Here is a 23,371-nt window from a genome sequence, read left to right as displayed (position 1 = left end):
GAGCACCCTGTGTATTAACAGCTACTGGATGTAAATCTTCCTAAATGTAAATTGATCACATTACATCCTTAGAGCTCTTTGATTGCAATAGTCTAAAGATGGCAATCCCTGGATGGAATCCAGTTTACGAATGTGGGTTATGTCCCTGTGGATTGCATACACATGTTGTTAGGCAAACATCTAAAATGAGATATTTCACACAAAGTCAATTTCTGCCATTTCTTGAAAACTCGGACTTATCCACATGGGACTTATGTTCCCTCAAAAACACCACCTCAGCTGGAACTGAACAGAAGCAGACCCCCGCTCGGAGACAGAGCCTGAAGGGTATAGTCAGCCACAGTCCCTGGACTCTGCCTCCCCAACATTGAAGTGAGAATCTGTTGCCACATATGAGCCCACACACGTTGTTATTTTTCTTAGACAAATTTCTCTTAGTCTCTGTCCAGAATGGAAAACAGTTTACAAGGTCTACTTCTACAGAAACATGAGAATGCAATGTTCTTTGTAGACATGAAATTTTTTCCTATACATTATATAAGAAAATTGTGTCCAATTAGAAAAGGTACCTAGTCAAATACACCATTTCTTTTTTTCTTTTTTTTTTTTTTTGAGATGGAGTTTCACTCTTGTTACCCAGGCTGGAGTGCAATGGTGTGATCTCGTCTCACTGCAACCTCTGCCTCCTGGGTTCAGGCAATTCTGCCACAGCCTCCTGAGTAGCTGGGATTACAGGCACGCACCACCGTGCCCAGCTAATTTTTTTGTATGTTTAGTAGAGACAGGGTTTCGCCATGTTGACCAGGATGGTCTCGATCTCTTGACCTCGTGATCCACCCGCTTCGGCCTCCCAAAGTGCTGGGATTACAGGCGTGAGTCACCACGCCCAGCCCAAATACACCATTTCTTCTACTAGGCCTATTCATTCACTGTTGCTTCTTTCTTTGCTGCTTGGTGACATTCATATTTGTGACCCCTGGTCCACAGAATAAAGTACCAACCTTTGGCTAGGATTTCGGGCCCTTCACAACCTCATCCCTGTGGACCCCTCAGATTTACTTCCCACTACCTTTCAACACAAACACACACACACACACACACACACACACACACACACACTCTCTCTCTCTCTCTCCAGCAATTTTGAACCGTTTTTGGTAACATGACTCCATATCTTACTTTTCATTGTTGTCTTTTAAATAGAACGTTTAGCTACAAAAGAGAAATTTTTCAGCCTGGCACTTAATCTTAAATCACTAGCATTCATCGGCATGATACATTCCAAAATTTTCATGGAAAGGTAACATTTGGTTTAATCATGTAACCAAGCTCATTTTGATGATAAATCAAAGCTAGGTCATCAAGAACAAAAAAAAAAATTCTACAACCCTTCAAGCGTAATTCATCCTGACTACAGTATCGTAAAACGCATGCACGAGAAGTACAAATACAATCCCACATGCCACACAGCGATCGAATAAACTGACATGTACGATTAGGAATTGGAAAATATATGTGACAATATATATTTTGAATAGTATTAATAACATGCTGACATTTCCTCCTGGAGGTTCAGACGGTGTACATATTACCAGAATCATCTTAGCCCAAACAAAATTGATCCTGACTTAGGAAAGATCTTTACGTGGCTGAGGGTTCAGAGTAAATGGAGAGAATGCTGAAAAGAATTTTTTATTTAATGGAAATCCGTGGGAACATGATGATGATTACTAATAGTGGATGCATATGTCAGACCCTTCAGGCAATAGAAGCAGCCCTGGATTGCGGATGGGAAGGAAGAAGAAGGGGTCTACCCCGGCCCCTGAAAATTTAGCAAGATCATGGGAAAAGGAAATAATGCAGTTTTGATAGGTCCCTGAAAGGCATGAGACTGGAAAACTTCCACTCTTCAAATTTACACGTGTTGGTATACATGTGTCATTTTTAGGTATTCCGTTTTTTCAGATGAAGAAACCGACTCCCTGAGAGTTTAACTTTCCCAAGACAAAACCACTAATAAGAGCCCAGATATTTGATCTCTAATAACTTTATGACAGTTGCTTCCCACATTGCACTGCATAAAAGGAGACATTTCAAAGCCTCAATACTAATTTTTTCATCTTAAAACATTTTCAGTGTTAAAAGTCTACCATTCTTTTCTCTTTGGGTGACAAATGATACGGAAACTCACAGCAGTCCATTCATAGTAAGTAATGATACATCTCCCATAGGTAAATACTATCACCATTTATTGAGCACCTACTATGTGCCAGGCACTGTACATGTTCGTCTCATTTAATTCTCACAATAATACTATGAGATGAGGTAGGTAGGGTTATCACGATTTTATAGGTGAGAGATCAGGTTCAGAGAGATACAATGACCTGTTTTTGTTAAGTAAGTGATGAAGCCAGGATTTTTCTGGTTTATCAGGTAAACTCTAGAATCTATGTTCTTTTTGCAATGCTCAACTGCCTCTCCAAGTAACATAGCATAATAATTGTGATTCTTCACTGACATTTCTAGGCCAGACGCTGGAACAGGCACTTTCCTTAGGCTCTCAGATAATCGTTGCCACCACACTCCAAGCTACGTATTACTGCACATTTATGTACACAGAACAGACCTTCTAAGAGGCTGACCTGCTGAAGACTCTGTATTTCAATGAACCTTTCAGGGTACAAAGTCCAGGCTTCACTCTAAAAGGGCTCACAGCCTTTAGTGAACATTCTAAATGTCATGATCGGGTTGTCTAGACAAGTAGGTCTCAGACTCTCATACATTTACAATCAGCGACACAGCTTTTGAAAATTCTATTGCCCATGCTGCCTGAGTTCTGTTTACAATTATGAACAAGTTATAGAAATGATAATGGTTGCACAACACGGTTCAAGTGATAAAGTTTATATTTATTTTACCACACCCTAGTGTTAAAATTTCACTACCCCCGCACCCTTATCCCCAGAACCACTGGCAATGGCACCCAGGTATCAGTATTTTTGAAAGCTCCCCACTTGATTCCAATGTGTGTCCAGCCACATTTGAGAACAGGTTGTTTCGAACATGGCTACTCAAATTTAAATGTGCATATGAATCACCTGGGGAATTTGTAACTCGTAGCAAAGACTCAACCTGCCTTATATTAGAACCACCTGGAGAGCATTTCCCCAGGCATTCTTCAGACTCGGCTTCCCTACGATGCTAATTGTTCCATGTGACTTTAGAAAAAGGATTCTATGGATAATTAAGATTGGAAGATACTGTGCTAAATTAAGCTAAATAAGCATTTTTTCAGATGCCCCAGGGTGCTACAGGTATTGCGAGTTACCAAGAGGGAGATGGCTAGTGTGCAGCACGTCCCAGGCACACCTGACCTGGGAAAGCTTTTCAGAGCACAGCAATGCTGAGGTGGGTGATGGCTGCCCTACAGCATTGCATGCGGGAGACACTGTCACTCTACTGAACTGCCATGGGGATGCCCTGGTATCAGCTTCTGTTTCCAGCAGACACAATGTGGAATATACATAGGGTGGAGGCAGAGATAGCATTGGGCCTCATATTGACAGACAACACAGAAGGCCAAAGAGAAAGGGGAGACACTTCCCTACGTCCTGGTGAGCACACACCTCCTCCCAGACCCATTCACTCATTTCACCTACTTTTAAGTCAGAGACTTTAAACGCGCCTTTTCTACTTGAGGGCCCTTGGCTTCCTGATCTGAACGAGGAGGAGGTTGGGAATTGCTCTCTAGGGTCCCTGCTGAAGTACTAACATCGCACAGCATGGGAATGTCCAACACTAGCGCTCACAAAAGACCAAGATCACAACTGTGAAGTTTGAACACTTGGGTGCAAATAATGGTTGCACAACATTGTGACTGTTCTTAGTGCCAGAGTTATACACTTAAAAATGGTTAAAGTGATATACTTTATGTTATACTTAACCATACCACGGTGTTAAAAATTCACTACCCCCACACCCTTAGCCCCAATACCACTGCCGACGACACCCAGGTATCAGTGTTTTCGAAAGCTCCTTACTTGACTGGGTGCATTTAAGACTCATTAGATCTGGAGCAAACAGATCAATTTAAATTGACCCACAATCCTCACAGACAACACTTTTGCACAGAGTTCTAAGATTACATTTAGTAGGTGTCAGTCTCTGATTTTCCCTCTGCCTCACTCCCAACCTCAAACCCAGTCCTGTTGAGCCTACTTGCAATCTGTATTTGAGCACTCCTGTACCAATTCTCAAGTCACACTCACTCTGCCCAAAGTCCCCTTTCTAAAAAGCAAGTTTGACCAAGTCTCTCCTACACTCAAACCAACAAGTCCCAGGGACCTCGGAAGACAACTGAGGACTCTGACCTGCCTACAGCATCAGTCCCTGAACGGGAGCCTCCAGCTCCACTTAGATTCTTGCAAGTTCCCCCATATCCTGCCCTCTCACCTGCCGGACGATGCTAAGCCCGCCTGGCCCATCCCCATTACCTTGCCCAGATAACTCAAACTAGCCTCTAGGTCGCAGCTCAGTTACCCTCCCTTCCAAGTCCCTCCTCACCCTTCACTGTCCACCTGCTGCCCAAGCCCCTGTTAGGGACCAGCCCTGTGCTCCCCGCCACTCTGTGGTAGCAGTTACCACCCTGCATGACAGCCCCCGATCCCCAACTCTTTCTCCCACTAGATTCAGGGCAGGAACTGAATCCCATTCACAGTTTGAACCCCAGGTCCTGGCTCAGAACCTGAATCACAGAAGGTGCATGACATGGACTTGCTGGGTTGTTCAAATTCTGGGCCCCCAAGATCCTGAGGAAGGAGATAAAGGATCTTCTGATCCAAGGCAGGGTGGACATCCTTACCAAGGGCTTGCCCGTCAGCGTAAACCAGTGAGGCCCGTAAAGAAAATGTGAAACAGTGGTAGCCAGGGCCTGGAAAAACCCGCAGAGGACCTGCGTCCTAGTCACACAGACTTAATCTGGACATCCCATACTGCCAGTTCCTGCTCAAACACTCTCAAAGACGAAGCTGTCCAAATAACCAAGCCCATGCTCCTTCCACCATATCTGCTCTCACAGATACCAAAGACTAGGTCACTTATAAAGAACAGAAAGTTATTGCTCACAGTTCTGAAGGCTGGAAGTCCAAAATCCAGGAACCAGCATTGGGCGTCCGCCGCAGGCCGCGTCCTCAAGCAGTGGAAAAAGCAAGCTAGCCCAACCCTACCAAAGCCTCTTTTATTCATGAGGGAGGAGCTCTCGTGGCCTAATCACCTTCTAAAGACCCCACCTGCTCATACATCACATTGGCAACACCTGAATTTTAGAGGCAACAAGACACAGCCACCTGTATCAGATCCGCACCCCCGCAGCCAGACTGGCCCTTATACAACTTTCAACATTTTGCCCACTAGTCTCTTCATTTGCCCACAGTCCAACCAAAGAAAGGGCTCAGCCTCCCTCCACAATTACCCAGCAGGGCCCAGCCTCCACCTGCCTGGGCGACGCCTTCCCATGCCCCCAGCTCACTCTGCAAACGTCCGGCTTTCTTAGAGCCCCAGCTTCAGCACTCCTTCCACGTGAGATCTTCCGGGATGTCTCTCCTGAAATAGTGTCCCTTTCTAGCAAGCCTTTGAGCTTTCTATGTATTTGTCCTATTACTAGGCCCTTAGTGGGAAGACACTTTAGCTGCTTTACAGCACAGAAGCTTGCATCATGGCAGGCTCAAAGATAAATAGTAAATTCCCTAATTAATTAGGATAGTAAGCAACATAGTGAGAGCATGAACTGTGAGCGCGAGCAAATGATAATAGCAATAACCAGCACCGCAACAATCAAGCCTCTGTTTGTGCAGTCTTTACACCTTATGCATACCTTCACCTTTGCAAATATTAACCAGTCAAGTGTCACGAATATCCCTAGCGTGGGCAGGGTAAATTCTATTCCCCCCAATTTCCAGGTTGGGGGTGAGTCTCCGGGAGGCCCATGGACTTGTTCAACCCGCCACGAGTAGGGCTGGGCCGGCAGTCAGGGATACTACATCCAAGGCTGGCCCTGTTTCATCACACCACGTTGATAGCAACACTCGAATCCACTCTTGCCTTTTCAATAAGAAATCTACAAGGAGTGTGAACGTGCACCTGCAGTTCCAGATCCAAACGAGCCTGGGGCACGGGGAGGCGGCAACCCTCACGGTGGGGTCTCCGCCCAGCCACGCTCCTGGCACCACGTACCGACTGAGCTTTATTCCCTGCCACTGGCGTTGCCAGCTCTGGCCCTGGGTCCGAAGAGCAACACTGCTGCGGCTGCCAGCTGGCAACTGCCGAGCGCTGGGCAAGACCCACCCTCTGCCCCCTTTCCCGGCTGCCTACAACAGGCATTTGCACTGCTGCCTCCACGTACCAAAAAAAAAAGTCTGGTTTTGCTTAATTTTAATGCTGGAAATGGAGAAACACACTTTGCTTTTGCTTTCTCACCAAAAGGCCGTAGGCGTTTACATCAGCCGACTCCCACGGGACCCCAGCATTTCCTGAGATGGGCAATCAGAGAGGCCACCCGCTGTGTGCGGAGACACGGGCTCCAGCTCCCCCGACAGGCCCAGGGAGTCCCGCACTCAGTCCTGCGGCGCGGGATCCTTCTCCCGAGGAAGCCCAGCTCCCCTGAAGACAGCGGGCGCGACAACACTGCCCATCTGGGAGCCCACAGGGCCTCTGAGAGGCCCATGGGGCCCCTCTCTGCTGCGGATGAAGCTATTGGTGGATTCTTCCCAGGGCCAGGACTGGGGGAGTAAGTGAGGCACCGTCCTGTGTGTAAAATGGAAGGGGGCACTGAAAAATGCAGTCATCAAAAGACATACTATTTAAATGCAACAGCAAGAGAGCAACATTGATGCCAAAAAAAATGACGCAGCAAGGAGCAAACTTCCTCACAGTAAAAAGCCATGAGGAACAGAAGCGAGGCAAATGTAAAACCCAAGAGCCAATTTCATGTCAAGTACTTGTGGAGCTAAATTCTATATTACTGGGGACCAAAGGGTAGGTAATCCATACAGACATCTCCACCTTCAGCAGCGCTGACCCTGCTTCTATCATACCTAGGGCTGAGCAGGCAAGAGTGGAGGGCAGGAAGGAGCCTCGGCTGCGGGGAAACGTCATAAGCAAATCCTGGGTGGACATCACGTCAAAATATCGTTAGGGCACAAATTCAGAATATCTCCTTCATTCTTTGTTTGTTTTGTTTTCGTTTTTGAGATGGAGTCTTGCTGTGTTGCTCAGGCTGCAGTGCCCTGGCAGGATCTGGGCTCCCTGCAACCCTCCACCTGTGGGGTCCAAGCGATTCTCATGGCTCAGCCTCCCAAGTAGCTCAAATCATCCCTTTCATTCTGATGAGAGAACCCTGCCTTAATATATATATATATTTTTTGAGATGGAGTCTCACCCAGGGTGGAGTGCATTGTCAGGATCTCAGTTCACTGCAACCTCGGCCTCCCAGGTTCAAGCAATTCTCCTGCCTTAGCCTCCTAAGTAGCTGGGATTACAGGCACATGTCACTACACCTGGCTAATTTTTGTATTTTTAGTAGAGACGGGGTTTCACCATGTTGGTCGGGCTGGTCTCAAACTCCTGACCTCATGATCCACTCTCCTTGGCCTCCCAAAGTGCTGGGATTACAGGAATGAGCCACTGCGCCCGGCTCTCTGCCTTATTCTCTGAGCTCATGGCAGTTGTCTGTGGTAGCAATCAGAGGGTTAATTGAATTTCATGAAGAAATAGATGAGGAGACAGCAAATTAACTTAGGGGAAACCATTCCCAGGGTTTTGATTTACTTCACAGGAAAAAGCAAAATATTGGACATCTTTTATTTCACTCTTGCCTAGAGTATAAATGTGAGATAAACTTGCAGATTCCAAAAAGGTTGCTGTAATCCCTAACCATCTCAGGGGTGATGTTTTCATTACAAAGAATAAAAGGTTGTGGTTAAAATGCAAACACGCCTTTGGTAATCCTCTCAAGAATCTACTTTGAAGCCACTAGATCTTACCATTTTGGTTCTGGGATTTCTGAAGAAGGCTGCAAAGGCAAGAATTGATTTTTTTTTTTAATTGGAAAAGTTTTTGAACCAACCTGCTTCCATGATGGGCACGGAGATGTTTGCTGTGCTGCTGACATCTACTGAGAGACTGTGAAATAGCATTTCGGGAAGTAAAGGAAATTAAAGCCGCTCTTGAGAAAGCTCTGTCTCTAACAGGTGATGCCATCTGTAGCACATCATCGACCTTTGAGTAAGCACTCATCAATTTCCACGGAGTGTCAGGATCCTGTCATGTTCATCCAGGCAGCTTGGAAACGGGAATGGGGCTGCAGCCTTTGTGGGGACAGCAGTCTCCCTCCTAGCACTCTCTGCAAAGGGAGGGGAAACACTTCTTAGAGCTGGATACCAATTTTCACACTCTGTCCGCTTGGCACCGTTCCAGCTTTGTATTAGTAACTCATTAGACAGATGCAAAAACTCAAATGCACAAATGTCCCATGGCTTACCTAAAGCTACAGAGCTAGAAAGTGGCAGGACGGGAATGAGACACAGAGCAAGCTGTCTCCGTGCTTGTGCCCTGTCCACACTTTCTGTCCCCAAGGGAGCAACACTGTAGATCCAAACCACAACCCCCAAAAGCCTCTAGGAAATGTACAGGCTCCACTTCACTCTCAGGAGATTCCTATGGATGTATGGAAGAAAATGAGGCAGTGACAGAGGAATTTAAACTCAGGGGTGAAATCATTTCCTCCAAATTATTATTCTTCTGATGACAAAGATACACCATGAGAAAAAGACCTATGCCCTCTAACCTTTGAGAAGATCTGAGTCACATGGCAATTATATTTGTAACATTACAGGATTATAGAGGCCAGTTTTCCCTTCCTCCTCATTTCCTTCTCCCCCATGACATTTTTAGAAAGTCACATTCATTTATTTTATCATTAGCTATATGACTTAACCCTGGCCTTCAGGGCAGAGCCTGCCTCACTCTTCTGTACATTACTTCGTTCCTCTGCAGGTGGACTCCAAATAATCTAGCGTGTCTTCTTTGCACACGTAGAGGCACCTGTCTGCATGCATTTAAAGTTGTCCACCTAAACAGAAAACTATTTTTGATGTCTATCAGTCTGCAGGCAGTTTTTCAATGTGAGAACTGCTAACATAAAAGGGGATATGAGCCACGTTTTGAAAAAAGTTATTATTTCACAGAAAGTGGTTACCAAAACAGAAAAGAAAAATTAAGTAAAAAAAAAAATAACTGCATTAAAAATCCTGGTATTGGGGGATGGTTCTGCTGGTAGGTCAGCCAGGGGAATGAAAGGAGCTAGGGGTGAGAGTACTTTCCTCTATAAGTCAGTTTGGTAAGTTTTGTCTTCTTTCAGAAAGCTGGGCTCCAAAAGGGTAGACAGAGGGCTCATTAAGTAGTTATTTTCCAGTTATTGGTTGCAACTATTTTTTGGACCTGATAATGCAGGTACATGGTATAAATTTCAAAAGCCTGTACAGTAAAAAGCAAGTCCCGCTCCTACCCTGGACCCTGGCCATTGGGCTCATCTTCCCTGATGCAAGCTTGCCAGCTTTTGTATATCTTTCCTTATACATTCAATATATACACAGTTACAAATGTTCTTTTTAACTTTAACCACATAGCCATATACTATGCACCCTGTTCTACACCTTGTTCATTTCTCTTAACCACATATCTTGGAGATTCTTTGTCAACAAGTAGAATTTAAACAAGGTGGGCAAGCCCACCATGGTTCCAAGAGCACCTTGTAACTTCATAAGAAGTCTTTATGAGTTGTTGCCAAAATGAATGTCCATCCTGGGGATCACGAGATCTTTTCTCTTTTGAGGCACCACTAAACTATGACCAAGAATGCTCTGGGATTTTTTTCATCCAGGGTTTCTACCTTAATTTATTCAATTGGATGATACATTTCTCTTATACTATGTGCAGTTCTATTTAATTTTCTTCTTCAGTGAACCTAAGAGAAAAGCATCTGAGAATCAAGAACTCAGTAATGAAGTTTAATTCAAAGTAGACTTGTATTACACACACACGCACACACACACACACGCTAGACCATGGTATTCTCTTGCAATGAAGCAGCTGAAATGGAAGGAAGATTGAAAAGAGGTGGCTTCAGGGGCTGTTTGCAGAAGTCAGTACTTGACTATCTCCCTAGGGTTCTCAACGTCCTGGTCTTGGCTCTTCTCCACTCATCTGGGGAATCTGCATTAGGAAGTTTTGCTGACACTGTTAATTTATATGAAAAGAAAAAATATGTGTAAATGCAACCACCATTTCTGACCAGGGATGATCAGATTCTCTATTCTGGTCTCAGCTGATTTGTAAGTGGAGACACCCAACTCTGGTCCCATAATCTAGTCTAGTTAATAATAACTAGTTCTGTGACCTTAGGCAGGTCCAAGAATTTCCAAGTCTGAAATGCTGGTGACTGTCACATCCCCTTGCCTCAACTTCCTGATACCTTCTCATCCCACATCCTTCCACACCACCCTAATTCACATGAACTTTACACATTTTACTCTCATTAGTAGGTTCTTTTCCTAGAGCAGCTAACAGTGACAGTAGATACCCCTCTGCATATGACCAGAGTGCTGGTGCCCATTTGCAAGCAGACCTGGCCAGGTCTGTGGAGCTGCTTGCATGGGGCCAGGCACAGTGGCTCAGCCTGTAATCTCAGCACTTTGGGAGGCCAAGGCAGGCAGATCACTTGAGTCCAGGAGTTCGAGACCAGCCTGGGCAAGATGATGAAACCACAAAAATACAAAAATTAGCCTGGCATGGTCATGTGCCCCTATAGTCCCAGCTATTCAGGAGGCTGAAGTGGGATGATCATTTGAGCCCAAGTAGTGGAGTGAGCCAAGATTGTGCCACTGTACTCCAGCCTCAGTAACAGAGTAAGACCCTGTCTCAAAAGAAAAGAAAATAAAAGAAAAAGATCCATATGAGTCAGCCTATTTGAGAATTGGCCTCAGCTTTTATGTCCGCTCAGATCCAGTAAAGGTTGAAGGCCCCTTCAAAACACAGCTCAGCCCTCTACTCACAGAGCATTCAGTTGCTTTGGGCCCAGGAACACGGAATGGAGGAGGTCAATCCTGACATCTGTTCTTTGAACCTGTCAAAATGTTCCTGCCATAGTAGCACCAGATATACTGGTTGGAGAGATTTGATGTGAGCAGCAAACCTGCCTAGCGGTCCCCCGGGTTAAATGCACAAAGTGTTTCCACAAAACGCAGTCAAATGCCCTTGGAAGGATGTCAAAATACATTGCTTGACCCCCAAAATACTTCCCCAAAGATGCTCCCAAGGATAGTTTCGGACTGGCCTTGTGTTCCATGAAGACCAGGGCAGCTGAGATTAATATCAACATTTCACATAGTCTAATAACAAAATGCTCCACAAAAAATGTTGTCTATCAAAAAAGTACATGAAACAAAGACTTTCAAATATTAAGACCAGATGTCGGGAATACTAAAGACAGCATTTCTTTCTGGCATACTCAGTGAGACAGAGGAAAATGTATGCAGTATCAAATGACCAAGCTGTCGCTGAATTTTGCCCCCAAATATTGACCAGTAACAAAGCAATCTGTGCTTAAAGATATAATCCAAAAAAGGAGGTTTCTTTCAGTTCTTGGCAGGAACTCCTCTAAGCACTAAGCCATAATAGCTCAATAAATAAACAAAGTCACCTCTCATTGTCCGATCTTCAAAATGTCAAGTGCTAAAGGAGGGCAAATCGTTCGCCCTCTCTCAAGTACCCATCGATTTAAATTATAATTACTCCCCTGGTGACAACTAAAGGGGTTATGGAGAACGAAAGCAGGACAGTTCCCCAGAGGAACGTTTCTGTCTCCCTTAAAAGAGGATTCCATTAAAAGAGGGTGGCCCCGAGCTTAGGGGTTTGGGCTCTTTTTGGGGAGTTGACTGCCTTCCCGCAAGCTTCAAGGAGGAAAGAGGGGAGGTGGGGCCTGAGGGGCAGGAAGGGACCTCACAAATGCCTCATCAACGCGGAGCAAAGCAGCACAGCCCACAGAATGCGCTTCTCACAGAGGAGCTCGGCGACCACTGACAGAACATTCGAGACTGCACCATCACACCCGGAAGCCAGGCCAGCTCAGAGAGATCACAAATGAAAGGCACTCCGGTGGAGGAGCTTGGAGCCCTGCGTTTCAAATTTCCTGGCTATTGTCAATTTGTCTAGCAAGCTCCACGTTATCTACACTTAAGAGACTTTTAATTTCCTTTCTTAATAACAAAAATCTGTCCGAGGTGGTTATAAAACGTGTATTTATTTACCTCTGGGACCAGGGCTGAGGGCAGCGGGAATGGACCGTGGGTTAGGGAGGAAGAAAGGGATGAGAAGAACTTCTGGTTTTCTTTTGCTGAAACGTCTTCAGCCCCCTGGGTCCCATCCTCCCTTGCTCTGGCTGATCTCAGGAACAAAGCTGTCAGACAAGGAGCACTTGCTCACCTTAGCTCTCCAGGCCACTTAAACGTTTGCCGGGGCTGACTTGAGTCCAAACAACGAGGAAGGCGTCTCCTCCTGGGAGGAAATTTTAGAGAGGCTGGCTGAGCAGTGACTTTCTCCTGCAAACTGACTCTCATCTGGAGCTGGGCACATCAAACTACAATCCCCGGGCCGAATCTGGCCTACTGCGTGTTTTTGTAAAGAAAGTTTTATTTATTTCAGGTACCAGGGAACATTCCATGCAAGTTAAGGGGACTGAGCTGGCTCTGAGACATGGGTGGGAGCAGTATGACCAGAAAAGCTAGTGTTTTGGGTAAAGGTATCATCATGGAGAACAGAGAGAAAAATCCCCAAGGCTTTTGAGGAGGCCTCAAAGGAACAGAGAGCCCCTTCTACTGAGAAGCAATAGGAAAGCACAATAATAATAGCTACCATTTATTCAGGGCTTATAATTTTTGCCTGTATTAATTCATTCTATCCTTACAACTCAGTAAGGTATGTATTATTATTATCATCCCCATTTTACTGATGAAGAAAGTGGAGCACAGAGAGTTTAAGTATCTTGTCAAAGGTCACAGAGCAGTTGAGTAGCAGGGCTGAGAGTCTCGCTTGGTGAGCCTGACGCTAGAGCTCACATGCTAATCACTGTGATGAGGCTACAGAGAAAGGATGGAGCACGAGGTGGATTTTTTTCTTGAGAGTTGGCAAGAGCAGTATTTTGGGAAAACTTGATGGCAATGAAGAGAAATTTACCATCAAGGCGACAGAGAAGAGACCATTGCAGTTAATCATGTCGTGAGTGACAGGAGACTAAACCAACATGGTGGCAGTGGGGACGGGAAGGAAAGGCAAGGCCAGCCAAGACTGAGACCTCCTCACCAAGAAGCATTTATGGAATACTTCCTTCCATACCACTCTGCACACCTCTCTCAATCATGTGATCGTCTTGAATTCTTTGAGCTTTTCTCTTCTTTAGGCTGAGTCCTTTAAGATCTCTCCGTGACTTTTATTCATTTTTCTACCCTTAGCCCAAGTCTGATACCTTGATGCACGACTGGCATTCAATAGACTTGATAACTGACTCCAAAGTTGCTAGCCAGGAACTCTAGGAAGCCTGGCGGGAGGCCTGCTTGAATGGATGCCCACTGAGGAGGCCATCTTGAGGGGAGAGAGAGGATGGAGGACGCTGCCTTGGGCACACTGAGGGGCCTTTGGACCTGAGAGTGGAGATGTCCTGTCAGCGGCTGGGAATGCGGTCTGATACACAGGAAAGGGTCATGGCTGCAGAGGTCGACTCGTACATCAACCACAAAGAGGTGCTAATGAAACCATGAGAATAGATGAGCTCGTAGGAAGGCAAATGGCAAAGGGAAGGGGCCGGGGCTGAAAGAAGCCCATTGTTGGAGACTGAGAGGAAGTCGAGGAGCCCATGAAGGAGCTGCCCAGAAGGTAAGAGGAGAAGTGCAAGGTCAGGTTATGGGGCACCCCTTTCTTTGGGAGCTGACAGACACACTTATCAGCTGGTAAAGGAACTCTCACAGTCAGCAGGGCCCCGGCCTCCCCACCCTGAGATCTTTCTGCAGAAAATTATCCCTTAGGGAATATCAAAAATCAAGCTAAAGACGAACTCAGGTGGCCTAGGTGTAACTCCTGGAGGTAGACATGGTCGCTTGCCTGAGATTGTCTGCCAGCCCTCCATCGACCCTTCTTTCCTTCAGCTTCAGCTTTGGCTCCAGTTAAAACAGGCTGCACGCCTCCACCGAAGGGAGCAAAAGAAGCCCTATCACTTGGTCATGCCTGAGTGTGAATGATGGTTCTGCAAGCAGGTTTGGGACAGTGTTCGAGGACAAGCGAGAGATCACTGGGCTCCCGAGGGACGAGGTAGGACAAGCGACAGACGTGGCACATTTTGTAATGGATCATGCCAAAGGAGGCCTCATGCCGTGGCTTGTCAGTGGCTTCCTGGGGTTTATTTATCGACTGACTGGTCAACATGGCCACAGCAAAACTCAAGCAAACCAGCAGTAATCACCCACTGTGGCTGGATCAGCGGGATACCTGTAGTTCAGCTTCTCACCACATCTACTGAATGGGGAAGGCAAGCGCTGGGCCCGAGGCAAAACTGTGCCTTCAGTGTGTTGTGCTCAGTGCTAGGAGTCATAGGACAATAGACAGCTAGACAAGAGCTTGCACAGCGGACCCTTCAGATGCAAAGACAAAACCCGCACAGGCCAGTGTGCAGTGTGGCAGGAGACGCGAGGGAGGTGGTCCTGGAGAGCCAGGTAGAAGAGAGGAGCCATCCATGCCATTTGAGCCGCCCCTGAGAGGCTGTAGAGACGTTTGACAGAGGTGGGACCAGGGTTCCCAGCCAGTGGGGCAGCATGGAGAGCAGACTGGGATGACCGAGGGGAAGCAGGCAGGACACAGGTCTCGGGGGCAGAGGGCTGGCTGCTTCCCAGCTGAGAAAGGCCTTGAATGTCAAAGAGACAAGGCGTTGGATGGGCTAGAGGTTGAACACCAGACATGGCGAGCTGCAAGCCAGGAAAGAAGGGCCTGTGCCCCCACAGAAGCTGCATGGAACCAGACAAACTGTGACATCTGGGCATGTTGTTTAGCCTCAGTTTCCTCATCTATAAGATCAGGGTAAATATAGTACCGATTTCAAAGGCTGATTAAGAGAACTAAGTAAGATCGATCATCCAAATTGAGTGCTTAGCACGGTGCTTCTCACATACTGCAAGCTCAATCAATGTTATCTGAATTCCTGAAACTACTTTTCAGTCGGAATATTAGGGAGATGGAGCTTCCCTAGGAACTGGCCCCACTGAGTCTGACCCCAACTGACTGAGAAACCTCATGAACAATCGGCAGGACAAACAAATTCTCTGCTGGTTGTGCTTAGTTACAGGCACAGACTTGGTGAAGGGGGTAGATGAGGTCAAGGACCAGAGCCTCGAAGGGTAGTGGGGGCTTAGGACAGAGAGAGCTCAGTGGACAGCAGGAAGAAGGAACCCAGACTTTGGGTGGGGTGCACCCAGCCAGTAAAATAGAAAAAACAAACCAGAAAACCCCTGCTGGAGAACCGCAGGGCAATGATTTGTTTGCTGCTCCCCTGCTGCCAAACCAGAAGCCTCGTGAGGGCAGGAACAGGCTCTGTCTTACTAGGGTTGTATCCCCAAGGCTCTGCCCCCAGTAAGAAGGAGCTCCAGGAACCTTCATGAGCCCTCTCTGGTGTATTTCACCGCCATCTTGTGGCCTTTCAAGCTCTGGCTGCTAAAGGCAGGCAAAGCCTCCTTCCCCTTCACACACTCCAGCCTCAGGCAGCCTCCCACAATGGCATGAAGTCAAGGTCCAGGGGTTCCACACTCTTGCCTAACGTGTATGTGGAAACACAAAGGAAAACACTGAGGCGTTATCACACACGGTCACTTCCGCTCCAACGTTGTTAATCACATTAAATAACAAGAACTAACATCTCCTGTACCCCCGATAGGTGCTGAGCACTCTACTAAGCGCTTTACATGGATCTCATTATTTGATCTGCACAAAATCTGTTTTACAGGTAAGGAGCTGACGTAGAGAAAGCCAAGCACCTTGCCCAATATCATTTAGCCAGTAAATACCAGATGGGGGTTAATTGATCTGGAAGCCTCTGCTCTCCTGAGGTCAGGAGTCTTGGGCCCATGGAAAGCAGGTCAGTGAGGACCGCTGCTGGGACAGGCAGGCAGGGCCCTGAGTGGGCTCTGAGTGGGCAGCTTTTGGTGCAGCTGTGCTTCACCCAGGAAGAAGGCAGGGAAAACGGGCACAGCAAGTCACAACTTTACAGCCTCCCTGCAAACTGCTTCCTCCCAGTTTTGCTCTAGACCTGTTCTGGAGGTTGCATTGCCAGGAGGGGACCCAAGGACAGTGGGAGTCAAAGGGAGGGACTTGCACGTCCATCTGCTTTCAGTGGAGTCTTTTTCAGTGTTAGAGAAATGCAGGGCTAATACTTAAAATGCTAAATGCCCAAGGACAATTTACAAGGTTTAAAAAACCACTTTTGGCCTTCAGTGGCTGAGTTTTAAAAGTAGAGATTAAAATACATGCTGGCCACAGAGGAACTCGGAGCACCCAGGCCAGAGATGACGGCAATGCACCATTTGCAAAACTCCACTTCTGTATTATTCTAACCTGTATTTTTTTCCTTCTTTTCCCTTCAGTTTTGAGGAAGGGAACTCATGAAAAAAAGGTAGAAGGGAACAAGTTTGAACATCTGTTGAATAAAGTTATCTATTCTATCCCTACTCCCTGTGACGATGGGACGACCACGATTGAAAGGTTAAGTCCAGGGGGGAAGTAGCTATGACTGTGGCAATTAATATGATTTTCCAGCTAAGACTGTTTTAAAAATTTCCTATGGGAAAGAAATTTTCATATATGGAAAAGAAAATGGCTCCGAGCTATTGATGCTTTTTCTTTAAGACGAGTGTATATTTCAGGTTTCAACTTTAGCATTGAAAACCCTATGGAGTCATCTCTTGGAATACATTTTGCATTTGCTTCTGCTTGTTAGATCTCCTCGCTTGCACCCCGCCTCCCTGCACTTCACATATAATTCCCAATGTTATAGGAAATGACATCGATATGGAGGTAAACATACATATGCTTTCAATATGTCATTGATCCTTGCTACATTTGGGGAGCATTTAGCAACAACAATAATATTGGAACCTTGAATTGTGGAGAAATTTAAACTATGGAAATCTTGCGAGTCGGGCTCACTAAGCCACACATTCACATCTTCCATAAACTGACCTTCAGAACGTAGCTCAAAGGTTTGCAGGTCAAAAAGAGGGGTGGAGGACAAGAATTTGAGCATTTCCCACTCACACACAGAGAAAATGTTCAAAGAAGTACAGATGTGAATCTCTGCTATAAAAAGCCCAGAGTTCCCTCTTACCACTGCCACTCTTAGAAAATTAAACGCTTTTTTCTTTTTATTCTGGTTGGACTTGACAGTAGAAAAAAAGAGAATCCAAGTGAAAAATTTCTGTTTACACTCGCTTAGTTGTTTCTTCAAAGACAGTAACAGAGAGACCCCTTAGATCATTTTAGTATTTCAAAATGCCAAAAGAAATTGTACCTACATTTATTTTCCTTTGTTTTAGCTGGAATGAAGTCGGCTCTGACTGGACGTGGATTATCAAGGGGAGCTCGTGGTGAATACATCTTTGGATTAATAATAAACGAGCAACTACCAAGTCAATGAAGTTTGTTTCTCAAGAAAATCTTGCAAATTACAGGGTCTCTGAGGGGAAAATGAGTAACAGAGCCATCACTGGTGAAGAGGTCGTCCATTTTTTTGCTTCTGAAAACTTGCCCAAAGATTGTGTATAATGCAGCTTGTTGTTTTACAATCTGGATGCTGGAGAGAACCAGAGAAGTGGATTTGGAAGTAAAAGACATGTAATTGAATTGGCTTTTGTTTTGACAGATGTTTTATACAGTACTTCGTCTGTTAAGAACAAGATGTTCCAATAAATATTTGATAAGTGGGAGAGAAAATTTACTACAAGGCCATAAATCAATTGGCAAGAGGTCGTAAACTGCAGAATCGGTGCTCAAAGCATTTATTAGATTATCAGAATTTCAGTTTGATCTGCAGCTATATCTACCTTCCCTTATCCATCATTTTTATGGGACATGAAAAAGAGTTATAAGGGATAAATTGCATTAAAAAAATTAAAATATAGGTTTTAGACAAAGCAGCATGCCAGGATATGGAACTAAATTAAGTGATGGACCAAGAAATATATCCAAAATTGACATATTTTTGTTGCTTCATAAGAGTTAAGTACCAATTTAGTAGACAATAAAATATGAAGATAGATAAATTATGGAAGTTTTAAAGTACAGAGGGGTCCCAGGAATTGTTTCATCTGATCCCCATTATTGTACAAACGAAGAAACCAAGGTCTGCAAGGTTAAGGGCTTTCTACAGCAACACAGTCTGTTAAGGGCATCAGTGACTCTATATCTGTTCAAGATAATGCCGAATAGAAAGCTTTGTGATTTTTCTTTTCTTTTTGGAGGGAATATGTTTTTGTTAACAGAGAGGCATATAATATAAGCGGTATATAATTAAGACTATACCATAAGGTATAAGACTCTTACATACCTTGAGGACAGGAATCGACTCTCATTGTTACTGCAGTTTCTTAACTGCCAATAAGCATTTATCTGCAGGCTCTGCTGTGTACCTAGAGTGCGCGTTTCGCAGTGTGCTGGCAACACAATGAGGTCCTACCAAAGGAACAGACCTCAGCATCCACATGTGGCGACTGGGCAAGGGTGACAAAAACCAAGCACATGGAGCTTGTGAAACACACCTTGCTACTTGAGCGATCTAAGGCCTGTTTTATTTTGTGCCAAGGGGTGGGTGCTGCCTTCTCAAAGAGGCAGGGCCAGCCCAGGGTGAGGCAAGCCAAGCAAGGGGTGTAAGATTTAAGGTGCCCCTCAGTCTCAGGGTCATGCACATACTGACCTTGAACCTGCACTTCCCTGAGAGTGAGTGCCTCCTTAAGGTGTCTGCCCTAGTGCCTTGCTTGCCAGGAAAAGGACATTTGCCAAAGCCAGAAAAGGCTGTTGGGGTTGGGGGAGAAGCCTAAGGGCAATGAAGACATAACTTCCCAACTACATTCCTAAGTGCCCCCATGTCCCGCTACCACACCCTGGAAACGTGTAGACACAAATGGTGAGGGCACGGGAACGTGAATGACAAGGTCTCTTCCCTGGAGATGCTTTCAGTCACATGGCGGAGGCAGGCAGGTGCCATCTCACAACATGGGTCATGAAACTCCGTAACTGCAACTGTTAATGACCACCAAACAAAATGCTATGAGGACACCGGAAAACGTGGGGAAGATATATTGGAAAAGGTGGCATTTAAGCTGTCATTGAGAAATATGAACTTATTACTTATGAGAGGGAAATGAAGCAAAATGGGAGCATCACTTCTACCAGGCACTGGATTCTCCTCCAGGAGGGGCGGCCATGCCCGGGGGAGCCTGGGGAGCACAGAGGGTCTGAAGGTGGGCTACTTCCAGAGGAACGCTCCCACCAACCTCCATTGCTCTGCACACTGGAGCTTTGAATATAGTGTGGCCAGATGAAATACGGAACATTCCATTCAATTTGTCTTTCAAATAATCAACAGATAATTTTTCAGTAAAAGCACAGCATGTCACAAATATTACATGGACGTTATACTTTTAAAAAGTACTCATTGTTATCTGAAATTCAGTTTAAAAAAAGAAAACTTTAAGTTCTGGGATATATGTGCAGAATGTGCAGGTTTGTTACATAGGTCCGCATGTGCCACGGTGGTTTGCTGCTCCTATCAACTCATCATCTAGGTTTTAAGCCCCACACGCATTACGTGTTTGTCCTAGTGCCCTCCCTCCCCTTGCCCCTCAACCCCTGATAGGCCCCGGTGTGTGATTTCCCCTCCCTGTGTCCATGTGTTCTCACTGTGAAATTCAAATTTAACTGGGTGTCCTGTATTTTTATTTGCTAAATCTGACATCTCTATCTGAACAGAGCCAGTAAAAAAGTACATGAGAGGAAGGGATGGAGAGCAATTGAGGAAGTGGCCCCAGGAGCCTCCCAGACAGATTCAGACTGTCACATGCACGCTAATCCTCTGCTCTGCAAGGAAGTGATAGAATCCTAGAGCTGGAGGAACATTCAGAGCATCAGTTCTCAATCCAGGATGCACATTAGAATCTCCCAGGAGAGCTATAAAAAATATCAGTGCCTGGAGTTCAACCTTAGATATTCTGATTTAATTGGTTTCAGTGTAGCCTGGGTATTAGCATTTCTCATAGCTCCCCGGGTGGCTGTAATGTCAAACAGAGTTGAGAACCACTGCTCTGGAGACGACTAAGTTCAGTCCTCCAAGGCAGGAGGTCAGACAGATCTGGCTAATGATCCGACTCTCTCAATTCCTAGCTGTTTGGCCGACACGACACTTGTTTCACCATCTGTGAAATGGGGATAATGCTCACATTATAAGGTTGTTGCATTGACTGTTTAAGACTTCTACTTAGACACTGCAGATTGAAACATTCACTTAAGTTCATTCTACCTTGCAGCCCTGCTGAAATGCGTACAGATTGATAAAAAATTTAGGAAAAATACCAACTCGTCTACCCATTCACTAGTGTCAAGAAAGCTATTAGGTAACTGTCTGCAGAAGAGAAAAAACAATACAAAGCAAGCCAGTTTACACCACTGAAGCCTAGAAAGGTTAGAGAGGGAGGCAGTGAGAGCCCCTGCAAGCCAGAATGAGAGGCGGGCCGAAACAAAAGCAAAGGATCCGCTCAGGACGTGCGTGAAGCGCAGAGAGGCCCCCACGCCCCTTCATCCAACCCCTGCAGCCAGGGAGACGGGCCAGTGAAGGGCAAACTCGAGGACACTCAGTCGACACTCAAGCACACACAAGGGTGCACAGTGAAGGAAGCGTGAGGCAATTTATCTAAAACAGGAGGATAGAGTGAAAGACTGCAGGCTGAATGCGAGGGTCTAGCACCACGCCCCAAGTGCTGGCAGCCAGGAACACACCCTGGAGGCAGGGGACTTTCCAAAGAACCTGATAGAGTGACAGATGCTGACATCTGAGGATCTCCTAAAGAAAGGCTGGTGCCCCCTCACTCCAGGCTCATTCACAGAACCTCCCCCGAGCCTTTTAGTAATTCTCTCGATGGCAAGGATAGAAGAGATTAGAAGAGAGCCTCTAACATGATAGAGACCAAAAGCAAATGAGGTGTAGGGGGCGGGACAAGGGGGAATCACTTGAAAGAAACAGAGATAATTCAGAGAGAGAATTTTTTAAAACTACAATGAATTAAAATATTATAGTAATTATCCAAGAGATCCAATATCTGACTAGCCGAAGTTCCAACATGAGAAGACAGAAACTGGCAAAGAGTAAATTATCAACTAATACAAGAAAAATTTGTCAGAAATTAAGACAGGCGTTCCTAGATGGAATGAGCCCAACAACCGCCAGCTCCCCCCACATCTCCACAAAAAAAGTGGGGGTGGAAGGTGCTCGCACCAAAGTGAGTGAGTGAGTTCACCATGGAACTTTAATATCCTAGAGATTAAAAAAAAAAGACTTAAATGTCGAGAGCAGAAGAGAGAATGAGTGAGAAAGAGGTGAGGGAAGTCACATATAAAGGATTTGGAATTAGAATGCCACTGAATTCCTCCATGACTAGAAGCTAAAAGACAGTAGTCATTAATGACAAAAGACAGCAGATTCTAAGGGGCGGGGGTGGGGGGATGCTTTAGAATTCTATACCCAGCCAAACTACAAAACAAACCATCAAACATACAAGGTACAGAAAAATCCATCTCCTATGCTGCCTTTTTGCAACTTTCATATTTGCTGAAAGATGTGTTCTATCAACACTTGAGGGAAAAATGAGAAAGATGAAGTCATGAGATCCAGAAAGCAGATCATATACAGGAGTGAGGTAAAGAGAATCCTCTGGGTGAGGGCGAAGAAGGGAGGCCCCAGAATGACAGAGTGTGGTAGATCACTAGGCCAGAGTGCACCAGGACAGAGAACGCCAGCAGGGATGCCTCCCAGTCAAAGAGAACGGAATAATACTCTGTTTGACTCATTTGACAATACAGAAGGGAGCTGTATGCTTCTGTTGGAAAGTTTGAGACTTCATTTTTAGACACAGAGAAAATTAAACCAAGTGACTATAGACTCCAAAGCAAACTCAAGTCATGTAAAGAAGGAAAACTCAATACACTTTGAAAATATTAATAGAAATGTTATTTATAGTCATTACAACATAAACACTGAATATTTAATTAAAAAATAGAAAGGATGAGGAGAGCAGAACTTTAAGGGAATGGGAATGGATGGAGTATAAGAGCTAAACCACATTCTTCAGCCAGCAGATAATGTCTATCTTAAAAATGAAACAATAGTACTATATGCATATTACTTAGAATCTGGACATAACCTGGAAACGACTGAAGTAGTTCCTTTAGGGAAGATGGAACGGAACTAAGAAGATTTCTGTTTTTCATTATAAACCTTCTAGTTCTATTTGACTTTTTATACTATATACATATATTTCCTTAATATAGGTCCTAATAAGTGTTTTGCATTTAGGAGGGGCTGAATGAATGTTAGCTACTATTATCAAATTATAGATTTGAAACTGGATGAATAGAAACACTGTGGCTTACCTAAAGCTTCCTTCTCCTGAAAGTGTCAGAAGCAGAACTAGGACTTCTTTCTTCAAAGCATTTTAAAAGGGCATCTATGTCAGACCCAAGGATGAGGCAGTCCCCGGTCCATGAGTGTCATTCTGTTCAGGGGCTGGGAGGAAGAGCACGTGTGTACATCACTATTTCACAAAGGATACCCTGGCAAGCGCCAGGTAACAAGCCTCCAAGAGTTATCAAGCCGGCCTCTAGCCAGTTTGTCCCTCTTATGTCCCATTCTCAATGCCAGAGTGGATCATAAATACAAGGACTATCTGCCACAGATGCTAACTTTTAACACGTGAGCATTCAGGCTCTCTGGAGGTAATATATGCCATTCATCACAGTTCCCTTTCCTTTCTTATTTTCAATTTCTAGAGAAAAGCCTGTATTCATATTATAAAATTTACAACAGCAATCAACAGGCCCATCCGAGCAGCTTTGGTCACCGACTGCCTAGCTATTTACTTCCGCCAGGTTTTTTATAAAGCTCGGCCTCCTTGAAGCATTACCAGCACACCATCTTTCTGGTGCCTTCCTGGCTAAGTGATGGCCAAACTGCCAAGCA

General features: G+C 45.3%; 1 long non-coding RNA gene across 1 annotated transcript in view; it reads right to left on the bottom strand.

The window, feature by feature from the left end:
* LOC135268655 (uncharacterized) overlaps nucleotides 1–22,929 on the bottom strand; it is a 239,942-nt gene extending 217,013 nt beyond the window's left edge. Inside the window, exons 1-2 of the long non-coding RNA XR_010336937.1 lie at nucleotides 22,786–22,929; nucleotides 8,123–8,398 (exon numbers count right to left, since the gene is read on the bottom strand). This is a non-coding gene — a long non-coding RNA (uncharacterized LOC135268655). The remainder of the gene's footprint in view (nucleotides 1–8,122; nucleotides 8,399–22,785) is intronic.
* Nucleotides 22,930–23,371: the final 442 nt, after the last annotated feature.

Source organism: Aotus nancymaae, unplaced genomic scaffold (assembly GCF_030222135.1).
Source record: "Aotus nancymaae isolate 86718 unplaced genomic scaffold, 86718_ANA_hifiasm-v0.15.2.pri h1tg000041l, whole genome shotgun sequence".
Classification (NCBI taxonomy): Eukaryota; Metazoa; Chordata; class Mammalia; order Primates; family Aotidae; genus Aotus; species Aotus nancymaae.
The sequence above is the reverse complement of the archived record's forward strand: the minus strand, read 5'-3'. Positions and strand labels throughout refer to the sequence as shown.